Genomic DNA, 16,426 nt, shown 5'->3' with positions numbered 1-16,426 from the left:
AGTAGTGATCCATCATGGTCAGGGCATACGAGTAGCCTGACCTGCTGGGTGACAGCTTGACGTGATCCAGGGCGACGATCTCCAGGGGCTGGGTTGCCTTGATGGACTGCAAGGGTGCTTTCTGGCTGCTGTAGTACTTTCTTCTGAGGTTACAGGGTCCACAATCCCGACACCATCTCTCTATGGAACTCCGCATCCCAACCTAATAAAACCGATTCTTCAGGAGGGTTTCTAGCTTCTTCCAGCCAAAGTGCCCCGCTTGATCGTGGTAGGCCTCCAACACCATCTGGATGCCCGTCCTGGGCACTACGATCTGCCATACCATCTCCTGGGTCCTCAGGTTGACGTACCTTCGGCACAGCTTCTCCCTATAGATGAACAGCTGGCTTCTCTCATTCCACAGCTGCTTGGCTTGTGGAGACACATCCTTCTCTAGGGAGGAACCTTCCTGGGTTATCTGTTCTTTGATACGGCTGACAACCGGGTCGCTGTCCTGGGTCTCCTTCCAGCTGTGGTGAGGCAAAGGGTTTAACGTCTTACCGCGATGCCTCCTGGTGGCTCGTTGCTCGTGGACCATTCCATTACGGTGGAAGGCAGGTAGCTCAATCTCTTCCAGGTCATCCACTTCTTCTTCAGTGTCCGACTGGTGAGGCATCCTGGACAGGGCATCGGCGTTGGCATTCTTGCGGCCTGCCCGGTACTTAATGGTGAACAGGTAGTTTGACAGCCGAGCCATCCATCGTTGTTCCATGACTCCTAACTTGGCTGTTTCCAGATGAGTCAAGGGGTTATTATCAGTGTAGGCAGTGAACTTACTTGAGGCTAGGTAGTGCCTGAACCGCTCGGTGATTGCCCAGACCAGGGCCAGGAACTCCAACTTGAAGCTGCTATAGTTCTCTTGGTTCCTCTCGGTCGGGCGGAGTTTCCTGCTTGCATAGGCGATCACCTTCTCTCCGCCATTCTGCTTCTGACTTAACACAGCTCCTAATCCCTCGTTGCTGGCATCAGTGTACAGCAGGAACGGTTGGCTGTAGTCAGGGTAGGCTAGGATCTCCTCGCCGGTCAGAATCCCCTTCATCACCTCAAAGGATTCAGCTTGCTCCTTACCCCACTGGAACGGGGGGTTTCTGCCTCTCCCGGACTGTCCTACCAGGAGATCTTGCAAAGGCGCCGTTTTCTTGGTATAGTCCTTCACAAACCTCCGGTAATATCCGACTAGTCCCAGGAAATGACGTATCTCCATGAGGCTCTTCGGCTCCGGCCATTTCTGGATGGCAGTGACCTTCTCCAGGTCCGGTGCTACTCCTTCTGCAATAACAATGTGCCCCAGGTACTGTACCTTTCGCTTGAGCAGGTGGCATTTGAAGAGCTTCAGCTTCATCCCATACCGGGACAGCGACTCAAATACCTCTGCCAGGTGCTTCAAATGGTCCTCGTACGTTTTGGAGTACACTATCACGTCATCAAGGTATAGCAGTACGGTCTCAAAGTTACGGTGTCCCAAACAGCACTCTATCAATCTCTGGAATGTTCCGGGGGCGTTGTAGAGTCCGAACGGCATACTGTTGAACTCGCAGAGTCCCATCGGGGTAGTAAAGGCCGTCTTCTCCCAATCCTCCTCAGCAACAGCTACTTGCCAGTACCCACTAGTGAGGTCAAGGGTGGAGAAGTAATTTGCAGACTTTAATGCAGCCAGGGATTCCTCTATACGGGGCAAAGGGTATGCATCTTTGTGTGTTATGCGATTTACCTGTCTGTAATCTACACACATTCTCATGCTTCCGTCCTTTTTCCTGACTAGGACCAGGGGAGCTGCCCAGGGACTACAGCTATCCCTTACTACCCCTGCCTTCTTCATGTCGTGCAACATCTCCTTTGCCTTCTGATAGTGTGCTGGTGGTATGGGCCTGTAACGTTCTTTGATGGGTGGATGGTCACCTGTGGGTATATGGTGTTGTACCCCTTTAATCCTCCCAAATTCAAGTGGGTGTTTACTGAATACTTGCTCATATTCCTGAACCACCCGGTGTACACCCTGCTTCTGATGGGCAGGAGTGGTGTCTGTCCCAACATGAAGCTGTTGACACCAATCCTCCACCTGGGTTCCCGGGTTATTATCCTCCACTTCGTCTGGTGAGTTTAAGGACTCCGCCGTGTGTATGGAGTTGTTATCTACTGTGTACAGTTAGGCAACAGTGGCGTAGAGTGGTAATCTAATCTCATCCTCCCCATAGTTTAGGAGGCGTACAGGCACCCTCCCATTGCGTACATTCACCACCCCTCTGGCAGTCAAGAGTGTAGGTCTATGCTCCAAGCTAAGGGGCTCTACTACCACCTGGTAGCTCCGTCCTTTGAGACCTATCGCTGCTCTACACCAAATCAGCATCTCACTCATTGGGGGGATCACAATGGGTATCGGGTCTGTCACCCGTGCATTACCAATTTCACCACCTGTTAGCTTTACCTGTTGCTGGTACATAAGGGCTCAGATCTCTTTCTGGAGTGCCCTCCTCTGCCCTGGTCTGGCGGTGTCAGCCATCTGTTGAAGCAAGAACAACACTTCTCCCAGACAGTTACTAACAATATTTGTGCCAAGTACCATATACAAGTCTGTATCATCAGGATTAGTCTCTACTACAATTAGTCACTGGTCCTTCAGTTCCACTCTTCCCACCTTTACTGCCACATCCTTAACCCCGACCAGGTTAAGGGGAAGGCCATTGGAGGCATACACGGAAAGGTTTGGAGCTGGTGGGTGAAGTTCGTCTATGGACCAGAACTTTTTGTAGAGGACATCAGGCATGATGGTTACCTGAGATCCTGTGTCCAGCAGGGCAGGTGTCGCGATGCCGCCTAGCACAATGGACAGGAAAGGTCTTCCTCCTGCATAACATCTCCTCGTCACTTCAATGTGTATCCTCTGTTGCCGAATGCTGGAGATCATCTCCTATTCTTTCTTATTCATCTCTTATTCTCCTCAATGTGTAAATACTGCTTCCAGATACTGAAAAATAATGTTTATTCTGTTCAAAGTAATGCAGAACAGCTCCTATTCTCTTCAAAGTGTAGCAGCTATTGCCAAATATTGCAGATCATCTTCTATTCTCTTGAATGTGTAGACACTGTTTCCAAATACTGCAGAACAGCACCTATTCTCTTCAATTTGTATCAGCTGTTGCTGAATAATGCTGAACATCTCGTATAGTGTGTTGCAGCTGTTGTCGAGTACTGTAGAACTTTTATTTGCTTCACTGTGTTGCAGCCGTTGCCGAGTACTGCAGAACATTTACTATATTATCTTCAATGTGTTGAGGCTGTTACCGAGAAGTACAGTTCAGTTCCTGAATCTGTTCTGTAGTACACAGCAATAGTTGCTACACATTGAATGGAGCTCTGCTTTGCAACTACTTTCAATGTGTTGACATCTGGTTGCTTGATAATAGTTAAATGCTGGTTGTGCAGAGTGTAGGACTTTCACTAATCTGATATTTATGACCTATCCAAAGGACATTAGTACCTCATGATTGGACACCCCTTTAAAGCCCTATACATGAATCTTTCAATTATAGTTTTTCTGTGTAAGTTCCACTCCTGGATTTGGCAAACAAACATTAATTTAAAAATACTGACGTGTGAATGAGGCCTTACAATGTGAGTGTATGGTACCTTGTTCCAATGCTTGTTCTGTGGTTTACATTGTAAAAGCCACTTCTGGGTCACGCAGAGAACAGTGTGAGACAGAGAGTCTGCAGAGCGGTGACGTCAGTGAGAAGAGAAGCAGAACAGAGCTGGATACCGGAGAGAGCAGTGGTAGGTGAGTACATTAACATTACACTACATCACTACTGTACATGCACATATAGACACATTTAGGGGGGAAAAAAGTTAATTGAAGCTTTCTTTAAGTGGACTGTTTTGTCGATTTTACTATGTATAATGGAATGGTGTATATGAGTGAATAATATAATGACAACATCCAATTTCCAAACCACAAACTTTTTCTTCCAACACTTTGCAACTATCGTCGCAATATTGTTTCTTCAGTTGCAGAATCTATAAGTAGTAAAGTAACTAGTAGAAGTAAACTTGGTTCTGTTATTGTATCTTTGTACTGTAGTACGCTTAGATCTGTTACTGCCTCTATGGGTTTTCCAGGTTCTAGACAAATTTCTGTATACACACACTGTCATGATTCCCCTCTATTCCCAGCGTAGAGAACGCAATTATACAATTTGCATAGTTGTGGTTACGTCCTGACTAGAGTCTCAGGCGCTACTCTCAGTAGAACAATGAGAGAATGGCATTTTTGTGGTGTATTGGTGAATAAAACTCATTTTATTAAATATGCACTGTAAACAAAGCACACATGAAATCTGCACCCAAAAACGCCACTAAAATTGCTGAAAAATGGGCGTTTTTACTGCCGAGATACCCCTTTTATTTAAAATAATCTCTGGAGGCAGATTCTAAGGGAGATCTATGTCCGGCCCATAGATCTTAACAGTTCATTTACATATTAAAAAAAAGAGTATATTTCTGTAGAATAAGACATTAAATCGCAGCTATTAAGGTATCAGTTTATTCCACTTTCTATGAGCTACATGCCCATTTAGACGGTTTAGAAGGGATGATCTTATTGACTGATTCTTTTTAATACTGTGGCCTGCACCTCCTTATAATAATGGTGCCCCTTATGGGCCGCCTTATAATAATAATATTATAAGCGACTACCTGTGTCTTTTTTATTATATTACAAATAATAGTGCCTCCTGGGCCTAATAATAATAATAATAATAATAATAAATGATACCACATTGTTTAAAGGTGTCACTGAATGCAGCCGGCAGGTCTGAGCTCCTAATGAACACTACCATCACCGGCCCTGCTGTGTTATTACTGGCTCTATTCCCTTCAAGCCTCAGCAGCAGAATGCCTGTTTCTCATCTTACCTCTTCCTTTCACCTTCTGTTAATAGTCCAGCCTGTTTGGGCTCTGTATTATAGCCTCCTGTTAGCCCCCCTTACACCCTTGTTTGGAATAGTTGACCCCATATTAATATAAGCCCCATGCATACCTTGAGCTGCCCCTTTCCATCTGCCTTCTCTGGAGTTGATCTCAGCAGGTATGGCTGGCAAGAGGCTGCAGCTGGAGATCTTGTGCGCTTCAAGCAGCATTGTGGGGGTGAAGGATAGCTGTCCTGCCCTCTGGCTGGGCTCAACTAGGCTCCTTCAGGGCCGGGATGAGAATCTGGTAATTCTGGCAAATGCCTGCTTAGCTGGTCTAATAATGGGCTGCATCGATCCGCAACTCTATTAACTATTAGACTATGTGCCCACGATGCAGAAATGCTCAGGATTTTTCCTGAGCGTTTCTGCATCTCCCTGGCAGAAAAAAACGCATGCGGATTGTACATGCGTTTTCCTGCCAGGGACATGCGGAAATGGAGCGTTATTCACTGACATTTCCGCATGCGGATTGACAAGCGCTTTCCAAGCGATTAGCATCACTTGGAAAGTGCTTGTGACAACTAGGTCACACTATATAAATCCATGCAAACGGCATGGATTTATATAGTGTGACCGAGAGAGTGGTTAAAAATAGAAAAATAAATATATACTTACCCTCCGATGGCCCACGCTGGCTTGTTTCGCTCGGTCCCGGCTGCCAGCAGCAGTGGATTGAAAGACCTGCCGACGACAGCATTGCGTGACCGGTCACATGACTCTGACGTCAGCACAGGTCCTTCAATCCACTGCAAAGTGCCGGGAAGCAAGGAGGAGCGCTGCGCGGGCCGCCAGAAGGTAAGTATACATTTATTTTTTATTTTATTATTTTTTTACAGATTTTTTAATGATACCTGGGTGTGGATGAGACTCTTCTCTCCTCTACACCCGGGTACCATCCGCACATTAGAACGCTTGGATTACGCATCTACATATACAGTGATGCGTAATCCATGCGGTCTAATGCAAGTCAATGGCTGCGTTTTTTTCCGCAATGATAATCCGCAGCGGAAATTTCCGCAGCATGTGCGGATAATCATTGGGGAACATTGCTGCCCTTCTACCATGCGTTTTTAATGCGTTTCTGCAGCTTTTCCGCAGCTGCCAAAACACTGCAGAAATGCCTTAAAAACGTATCGTGGGCACACAGCCTTAACATTTGTGACAAAGCAGAAAGCTATCAGCTCCTTGCTCTGCCATCTAACTCGGGGAAGTCACAGGCTGCTTTCAGCCCAGGACAGGGACTGCAAGAAGCCGATGCCACTCAGGGGGCATCAGGCAATGCAATGATATCACTTCTGTGCCTGGTGAGATATTATGGTGAGGTGGAGCACATCAACACCCGGCATGGAAGTGGTGTGAGGAAAATATTAGTTTATTTTAATTGTTTACCAGTCACTACAGGGGCACTAATAATATTACAAGGAGGCCCAAGTGAGAACTATTATTATTATTATTATAAGGAGAGTCAGGGGTTACTAATATTATAATAGAGAGGCAAACGGGAGACTTACTACAGGAAGACCCATGGGACTCTAAAAGGAGACCCAGGTGGTACTATTATTATTATTACTTTGGAGATGCCAAGAGGGGCGCTATTATTATTATAAGGGGCCCAGGTGATTATTACTATTATAAAAAGGTTCAAAGGGACATTATTAATATAAGTGCAACCAAGGGCCACTATTGTAACTATAAGTAGGCTCAGGGGGAACTATTATTATTTCTATAAATATTATTATTAAGGGATCCAGGTGGACACTTATTTTTAATATAAGGAAAGGGGGCACAGAGATAACTATTTTTATCATTATCATTATTATAAAGAGGCGTGGAGGGCATTGTTAATGATATATGGAGACGCAGAGTGCTACTATGATAAGGAGGCCTTAGGAAAGCCCATTATTATTATTATTATTATTATAAGGTGGGACAGTGGGTCTCTATTATTATCATAAGGAGACCTGGTGGTGCATTATGATTATTCTTAGAAACCCCGGTGGTGCTATTAATATCAGGCATAGATGGGGGCATTATACTGTTATTAGGATTATGTGGGGGCCATTATACGGTTTGCAGGGCTATTTGGGAGCCATTATACTATTTGGAGGCCTATGTGGGAGGTTATTATACAGTTTGGAGGGCTGTGTGGGGGTTATTATACAGTTTGGAGGGCTGTGTGGGGGTTATTATACAGTTTGGAGAGCTGTGTGGAGGGCCTTTATACGGTTTGCAGGGCAGTTTGCAGTTTGTGAGCCATTATACAGATTGGAGGAATATGCAGGGGCTAGAATACTAGTTTGAGTGCCATGCTGTAGGCTATTAAACTGTTTGAAGGACTATATAAGGGCAATTATACTGTTTGAAGGGCAATATGGGTTTCCTCCTTTGTGATGATTTGCAAGTCTTTACTGCAGCTGACTGAATCCAATAGACCTGAATCCAATAGAAAATTTATGGAAGGAGCTAAACCTCAGAGTTCATAGAAGGAGTCCACGGATGCTTAAGGATTTGAAGAGTTGCTGTGTGGAAGAATTGGCCAAAATCACACCTGAGCAATGCATGCGACTAGTTTCTCCATAGAGGAGGCGTGTTGAAACTGTCATCACCAACAAAGGCTTTTGTACAAAGAATTAAATAAATTTCAGTAAGTGTGTTCAATATTTTTTCCCTGTGTCATTTCTCATTATTATACATAATTTATGGACAGCTATGGTTTGATTTCTTTGCCTGCGTGGATTGGATGGGTTGTTAACGACATCTGGTGAGAAGTTCATGTCTTTAGCACCTTTAGAAATATATTTACATAGAAAGTTCTAGTGTCCTGAAGCCTGTGTACAGGATTACAATAAATGTATGGGTGGTGTGGATCTTGCGGACCAGATGCTACAGCCATACATTGCTGTTTGCAAGTCTTGCATATGGTACAAAAATCTTACGATCTGATGGCCATATATAACGCATTTGTGCTGTACCAAAAAACTGTGAACCGAGGATCTTACCTTGAGTTACAAGAAAAAGTGATAGAACATTTCATATTTGTTGACCAAGGAAGGCTGAGGGGAGAATTATCTAGTAAGTCCAGCAGAATTGTCCCCAATCAGCATTTTCCCTCACAAGTTCCACCTACAATCAAAAAAGGCAGACCCCAAAAGAGCTACAGGGTGTGTTACAAAGATGGAGTTAGAAGGGGAGGGGAATTTTCTGAAATGGCATCCTTTTTTCCGCCAGTTTAAGATTATGCCGTGCCATCTAAAGCATTCTGAATCTTTGTACTATTTGGTGACATAGATATGGCTGTTTTTCACGGAGGACACCTAGTACACGAGCTGTTCCTGGTATATAAAGAATGGGCTTTCTTATTATTTTATTTGGGTTTTACAAAGCCCGTTATACCTGCTAAAACTGTCTACATGTACCGTGGCATACTGCCTCTTTATATACTCTAAAAGAATGGGTTGTTCTGCGCACATGGCGATTCCAACCTTGCCGGGCAGGGACCTGTTATAGTGCGCCAGCGTTACATGGCACATCAGTCCCTCATATAGGGAATAGGATTAATTGGGCTGGGGTTTCCACTGTTTAGGTACATCAGGGGCTCTTCAAACGCGTTATGATGTTTGTTAAACTGTATGGGGAATTTTCTCTTTTTACCCATGTGCAAATGCAATATTTTGGGCAAAAAACAAAATATTTGTGGGAAAAATATGATTTTTTATTTTCTTGGCTCAGCGTTATAAAATTCTGTGAAGCACCTCAGAATTCAAGGTGCTCGCCACATATCTGGATAAATTTCTTGACAATTAGGTCCTTTGTGAGGGGTTTCCACTGTTTAGGCACATCAGTGGCTCTCCAAATGTGACATAACGTCTGCTTTTGATTCCAGTCAATTTTGAGTGTCAAAAGTGGAATGGTGCTCCTTCCCTTCTGAGCCTTGCCGTGGACCCAAACAATAGTTTCCTACCACATATGGGGTATCGGTGTACTCAGGAGAAATCGCACAACAAATTATATTGTCCATTTTCTCCTGTTACCCCTGTGAAAATGCAAAATTTGGGGCTAAAGTAACATTTTTGTTGGAAAAAGTAAAAAGTTACTTTTTCATTTTTATCAGAATCCAAGGGGTAACGTTTCTCTTTCAGAGAGTGACATGTCAAGCCTGACATGCCAAGGTGGGAAGACTTTTAGGCCGCAATGCTCCTCTGAGAAATAAGCAAATTATCTCTTCAGTAAGGAAGAGGACTAGAACTCTAGTGCTACCTATAGGAAGTAGCAATCCTAAAAGTCAATATCGACTCTCTAACGAGTCTTGTCACATGACTTAGGATAAAGCCAAAACAAAAATCTCAATTTGCAGATCCTGTTTCAGGGTGCTGCGCTCGTCAATCCTAAGTCATGTGACAAGGCTCAAGAACAACTAAGTTTCAAAAATTGTGCTGATGTAAAGTAGACATGAGGGAAATGTTATTTATTAACTATTTTGTGTGGCATAACTATCTAGTTTAAGGTCATAAAAATTCAAAGTTTGGAAATAGTGACATTTTAAATTTTTTTGCAAAATTTTCATTATTTTCATAAATAAACCCAAATAATATAGACCAAAATTTACCACTAATATTAAGTGAAACATGTCACAAAAAAGCATTCTTAGAATCAATGGGATAAGTTGAAGCATTCCAGAGTTATTACCTCATAACGTGAGGCTTTAAAAAATTAGGCTCGGTCATTAACATACAAAATGGCTTAAGGGATTAATCAATTTTAAATTTGTATCTATTTATATTTTTTTAAAATAAGAATTGCAGGAAAGAATGAAGAGATGTTATTAAAGGGGTCTTCAGCTTTTGCAGATGTTTCTTGCAGGTCAGAAGGCCACAGCTCTCAAAAATACAGCTTTCTCTGACAGCCCTGGACAATCCACGCCGGCAGGATGATATCATCCGGCGGAAGAGAGAACCTATGAGAAAAGATGTGAAACTGATGTAAGTAATGGAAGTCCATATTACAGGATACTACTGTGGTGTCACTGTGGGAGGACGGGAGAGGAATCTTCTCCATACAGAGGTACGGGATCAGTGTCAGCCATCATACATGTGACAATCCCACCACTGACAGATAACATCTGCTCCACATGAATCCTTCTCACTGACATCATACAACATGGAGCTTATTGTCACACTTACCTCGCCTACGTTCCCCCTCTTCTACTTTCTCAGTTTTTTCTTGTTTTCTCAGATTCAGAAAACATTTTCTTCTCTTCTGAACAGGAGATTCTAATGAAAAAGTCAGAAACAGATGTTGATTATAAACTTCTAAAAGATTAGCTTTGTGTCTTTATAGAGTTATGTAAACTGATTAATATGCACCTGTAGGTTTTCTATGTGCCGTCATGTGGGGTCTCCCAAAGTGAATATGTTCCCCTATTAACATGACGTTACATTCAGCAAGCCGCAGTGTTATTATATAATCAGTTACATAAAACTTCAGTGTAACTTTAAAGAGGACCCGTCACCAGATCAAAAGAGTCCAGGATCCACTCTTACTTTATTTCTGCTGATACCCAGAGTATTCTGCTTTTGGGTTTGTTAAAATCTGCCATACAGTTCCAGAGATATGGGCCTTTTTATTTAGTGCTAATTGTAATCATCTGTACCATGGGGGCATGGCTCACAGTTTAATATTGCAGAGCAGCCTGAAGATACGCGCCCAGAGAATTCTGTGAGCCACGCCCCCTTGGTAAAGACCATAAAGGTTAGCACTAAATAAAAAAGGCCCATAACTCTAGAATCATATGGGGGATTTTAACAAAGCAAAAAACAGAATAATCAGGGGGCAGCGGGAGTAAAGTAATAGTAATAAATACTGTAATTTTCTCACCCTTCATGTGCAGATTCACATTACACTTTTGTATTATAGTCTATAATAGGATGTCCTATAAACCTGTACATACCTGACACTGAGGACGAGGATGACTCGCTGGTTTTAGCAGGAAAACACTGATTGTCATCATCAGTTTTGGAAGATGAAGACTCTCTCTGCCTGTTTTGTAGAAGAAAGACAAATAAATTACAAGGAAAAACAATAGAAAAATGGAAGAACATCTGTCTGTAAGGCCAATTAGGACACAATGAAGGGGGCACCCTGCTCAGGACCCCATTCTACCATCAAGAATGCAGTATAAATAGTTATATTGGCCATAGTGAACTGGAAATGAATAGTGGGTCACATTGATCAGTTGTTACTGCAGTGTTATCACAAGCCAGATCCACAGAGATCAGCAATCATGGGGTGGTGGATGCTGGATTTAGGTTTGTGTTACTCGTGTCTTGTATTTGGATCTGACATATATCAGAACTGAATCTCACAATAATGATAATACTCTACTCACATGTCTGAGCGTTTTTCGCTGTTCTCTGGGGAACACAGTGAAGATGACATAGGCTTCTCTTCATTGTTCATCATTACGGTACTGGTGGTAATTAGCTAAAAGAAGCAGGGAAATATAAAATAGGTATATTTTATAACTTTTTTCTAATTACAGGGTTTAGGCCACATGCACACGTTGAGTACTTGGTGAGTTTTTTACCTCAGCATTTGTAAGCCAAAACCAGGAGTGGGTGAAAAATGCAGAAGTGGTGACGTGTTTCTATTATACTTTTCCTCTCACTGTCCCACTCCTGATTTTGGCATACAAATACTGAGGTAAAAAACTCATCAAACACTCATTGTGTGCACATGGCCTTATACATTTTATTCATTACATACTTACTTTAGAAAACTTTTCAGAGGATGATACAAAATTCTGGACTTCTGTCCTGTCATTCTCCCCACATGTGTCGCCCTCATCTGAATCAGTATGTTTGTATGTTCTGGAGTGAGCTACAAAATACAATTTTTATCAGAGATTATTAGTATAAGACCAGGGTCAGACAGTCACCATGTTATCACTAATAATGATGGGTAATAATTTTCACTTAAAATGAAAGACAAGACACACGGCAGTTTCCTGTAGATGACGTCTCATTTTACTTACTGGTAAAGTAGTGAGTGTCCTCATCTGACGTTAGATCAGGAACAAACAGGGTTTTCTGACTTAAAAGGTTGTCAAAGTCAAAGTAACGCAGAAATTGATGAAATTTGACCTCATTTGCTCCTTCTGGAAAAGGAAGACAAGAAAGAAAGTGATAAAGTCATTGTAAGAGAAACTGCTCCATATCTGTATAGTTTATGCTAATCTAAACTGAAGATGTAACGGAAATGTACTGAAATTAGGTGGAGTATGGAATCTCAGTGCTGATCCCAATGGACTAGATCATTTTTCTGGTCACAGAGGTGTAATAAGTCATAAAGAATACTATTATAATATTACCTGTCCCAAGTCTATGTGTTGGATTTTTTCTGAGCAGCTCAGTTATGATGCCCCGAGCATCGCGGGGAGGAGAGTATTTATCATATGTCCAAGTTATGTCATCTGTTATATAAAAAACAAATATTACAGAAACCGTCTTCATTCATTTTCTGAAAAATCAATTTCCTTAACAAAGCTAGACTTAAACCACAGAATCAAGCAAACTAAATAACTGTGAGATCACATAGCATTCAGATGATTTTACTTACCCCTAAGGATACTGTGATAAATCTCCTTTTTGGAAGCTCCATTAAATGGTGTAAATCCATAAAGAAATTCATATAGGATGATCCCTACTGACCACCAGTCAACAGGCCTTCCATATCCTCTCATTAAGATGACTTCTGGAGCTACGTATTTAGGGGTGCCAACAGCCTGGAAACCAACAGAACAATGAGATGATGATCAATAAATATAATTGCAACAAACACAGTGACATCAGAGGAAATATTTTCTAGATGAGAAATTATCAGAGAAGGAGAAAGAGATGAGATGAAGTAGAAGATCCTGTAAGTAAAACCAACCTCATTATCAAGGAACTCGCTGGTGATGTCCTCAAATGGAGCCTGGTAGATGTCAGATGTTGGTCTCATGAGGCCGAGTTTTGAAAGCCCAAAATCTGTGACTTTAATATGTCCTGTTGATGTAATCAGGAGGCTGTGAAAGAAAAGATGGTGTCAGCCCCAAGTAATAACCCACAGGCTATATAACGAACCCAAACTTTCTTCCCCTGTATTATATTACAGGGGTCACTTACTTCTCAGGCTTCAGGTCTCTGTGCACCACACCATAGTTGTGCAGGTATTCCACAGCAAGAATAGTTTCCGCAATATACATACGGGCCAGGGGGACAGGTAAAGCACCCCTGTACTTTAAAAGCTTGCCACAGTCTAATCCTACAGGACAAAGCAAATATGACACGTGAGGGTTTGTTACAATGTAAATTACACATGATGAGGGTGAATGAGAAATAAGCAGAGACATTGGGACAGGATCTGTTACATAAAGATATACTGTATACTGCAGAGTGACTCTATACAAAGAGACACAGCCGGGCCTCATCTACAAGCTTTTTTTCCATAGTGGATATGGCTTCCAAGCTCAGTGAGGACATACAGGGGAGATGTTCACAGAGATCACTGACTTTTCAGGCATCTTTGCAACAAATAACTCATAGTAAATGCAGTGAGGACATGTACCCGTCCATGTGGGCACATTCTGGGTATATAAGGTGCTAGGATTAAGCTGACGTGGGCTGGATATAGATACGATGGATGTGTCCTACCTGGTACATACTCCATGACCATACACAGATGAAGCTTAGTAGGAAAGGAGCAGAACATGGAGGCCACAAAGGGACAATCAGCAAAGATTGAGATGTCCCTCTCCAAAAAGGCTCGTTCCAGTTCCTCTGGGTCTTTCAGGTTCTGCTTGTCCATTTTCTTCATAGCGCATACTTGATTTGTGTCTTTATGGCGCACTAAGTGGACGGCCCTGAGAGGAGGAAAATCCAAGATTTATTATGAATTCTTACTAACAATGAGTCTATAGACCTCATCAAGTGATCTCCTGTACTAATGGTCAATATAACATGTTGGGCGTCACTAGAAATCCAGGTCTAAAATTACATAAAACAACACTCCTCAAATGATCACCTCATCCACGTCACATCCTACCTGACCTGAATAGTGATAGATGTGGACAGTGATGTGGACTCATATAATTTGTCTATGGGAATATTACATGGGCAGGTCACAGAGACATAGGCATCATCATAAGGAGCCCTGGGAAATACATATTATACTAAAATAAAGCTCACCCAAAAGATCCAAAGTTGATCAGTTTGATCAATTTATAGTCGTTCTTACAAGGAAGTCTCAAAGGGTTTAATGATCCGATCAAGGTCTAAAAAGGAAAAAGAAATGACAATAAGACATAGAAACCGCAGGGGAATAAAAGCCCCAGATGTAGGAAGGTCTCGCTTCTATATGATGTCCTCACTGATTACACTGCAGCATGTGTAGAGGACGTGATACAAGCTTGACCCTCCACAGACACTATTATATTATAGGGGAATATCCCCCATACACATATATCATTGTACTGCAGTGGAGGATAAGGGACATCACCCAGAGGAGGCAGAATAATAATATTGCATCATCACACACAATAGGTCTGATCTACATGAAGAACCGCGCTATCCCATTATCATATGGGATATAATATGGGATGTGTAACTCACACCCGTCATCTGATGATCTACAGACGTCCCTCTGATACTTACACTGGCAGATTCCAGTATGATCTCTGGTGTCTCACATATTCCACCATCAGAATCTTCCTGCTCAGTTATTCCTAAAATAATGATAAAATAATGAAGAGACATCATGTATTAGTCTATATCAGCACTTACTATATAACACATGAATGTAATGAAGAAAATGACGAGACCCCTGTACATGGAATAATACTGGGTATATGGATATTCTACACACTGTATATAATTATGGCATATCCATATATACTGTACTATAAATGTGTGATTGTTCAAGATCTGATCCAGTCACAACAATAACATGAGAAGAGCCCAGAGGAGAGGAGCAGAATTACAGGAGCCCCTCCATTATAGTCTATAGGGGGTTCGTGAGCCATCAGCAGCCTCATTCAGAGGATGAAGAGTAAATCTCCATATTCTTTATAACTTGATATTAGAATGTAGAATATTAGATGATCGGCTTACCTTCCATCAGATCAGGGTTTAGCCCCGGCTGACAGGTATCAGGGTCAGCGATATTTAGGTTTTTCCCCTCTTCGGAGTCGCCTACTGATGTTTCCTGATGGATATAATATATACAATTAATATAACATTTCACAAACATTAAATTAGCATAAGGCAGGATGGACTAATACTGGATGGATTTACATGATAATTTCAGTATTGGACGGACTATACGCAGCCGCTCCTTCCAGTAAATCCCCATTCATATATAAGGGACTTGTATCTACCACTGTTCTCTAATATCTTCTGTCAGAGCTGCAGCATTTACCGGAAGGAAGATTGTGATGATCGAGCGAGACAGAGGTGGAAATACAAACTCTGCACCGCTGAGTACCGACTGCCATCACAGGTGATGGAGCCGCAGAGACAGGCTGCCATAAAATGTCCTGTGTCTGCCTGGAGCGGACAGGGAGGCCTCTAACATCACACATCTGACCTTCTGCTAAATGACGGTAATCTGTAGAAGATCAGACAGCAAGGACATGAGATATAGAAGATGGTGGATCCTTACCAGACGCTCCAGTGAGTAGGTCGGATACTCCAGTACAAGCAGGACACTTTGGGCCAGTTGTTTAATAAAGGCCAATTCTCCACTTTGGGATTTTTCTTCGGCCTATAGAGATGATAATGAACAAGAAAGGAAAATCATTAGAGAACGTGCAGAATGGAGGAGGCCATTTATATCACTAAGCATGTTACTCCTGCCATCTGTACATCAAATACTAGTAAGTATCTGCACAGCAACTAATGTAGCCTGTACACCCTATTACAGCTCCCCGGCTATTCTTATCTGGGTATTTGGTACAGGTTAAACTTAAACTTGCATTCCATTAATATTGTCTATTATTATTATTATTATTATATGATTTGTGCAGATTGTCTGCTACTTACCTGCTGTACTAATGTCCAGATGTTCTGCTGTAAATGCTCAAGATATTCTGAGCTTATTCGACCTTGGTGGTATTTGGTCAGGCAATCTCTCACTAGCTCCATAACCAGTCGGTAAGTGAAGCTGAGGACACCATCGGGTAGTGGTAGCACAAAGTCAGGGTCATAGGTGGTAAGAATGCCCTGGAGTAGTGCTAACACCTGAAGTCTGTCTGGAGGAATTCCAGACATTTCAACAATCCCAAATAAATCCAAGCGCAGTCAATATGTGAATAGCTATGCAGCTGATCACTGACAACAATGACACCAGGGTATCAAAGTGACAAAGGGAGTGTAAACATTTGTATA

The sequence above is a fragment of the Phyllobates terribilis genome, unplaced genomic scaffold, assembly GCF_046119375.1.
Source record: "Phyllobates terribilis strain yellow unplaced genomic scaffold, ASM4611937v1 Scaffold_3__8_contigs__length_932513732, whole genome shotgun sequence".
Taxonomy (NCBI): Eukaryota; Metazoa; Chordata; class Amphibia; order Anura; family Dendrobatidae; genus Phyllobates; species Phyllobates terribilis.
This window is presented reverse-complemented; position numbering follows the sequence as displayed.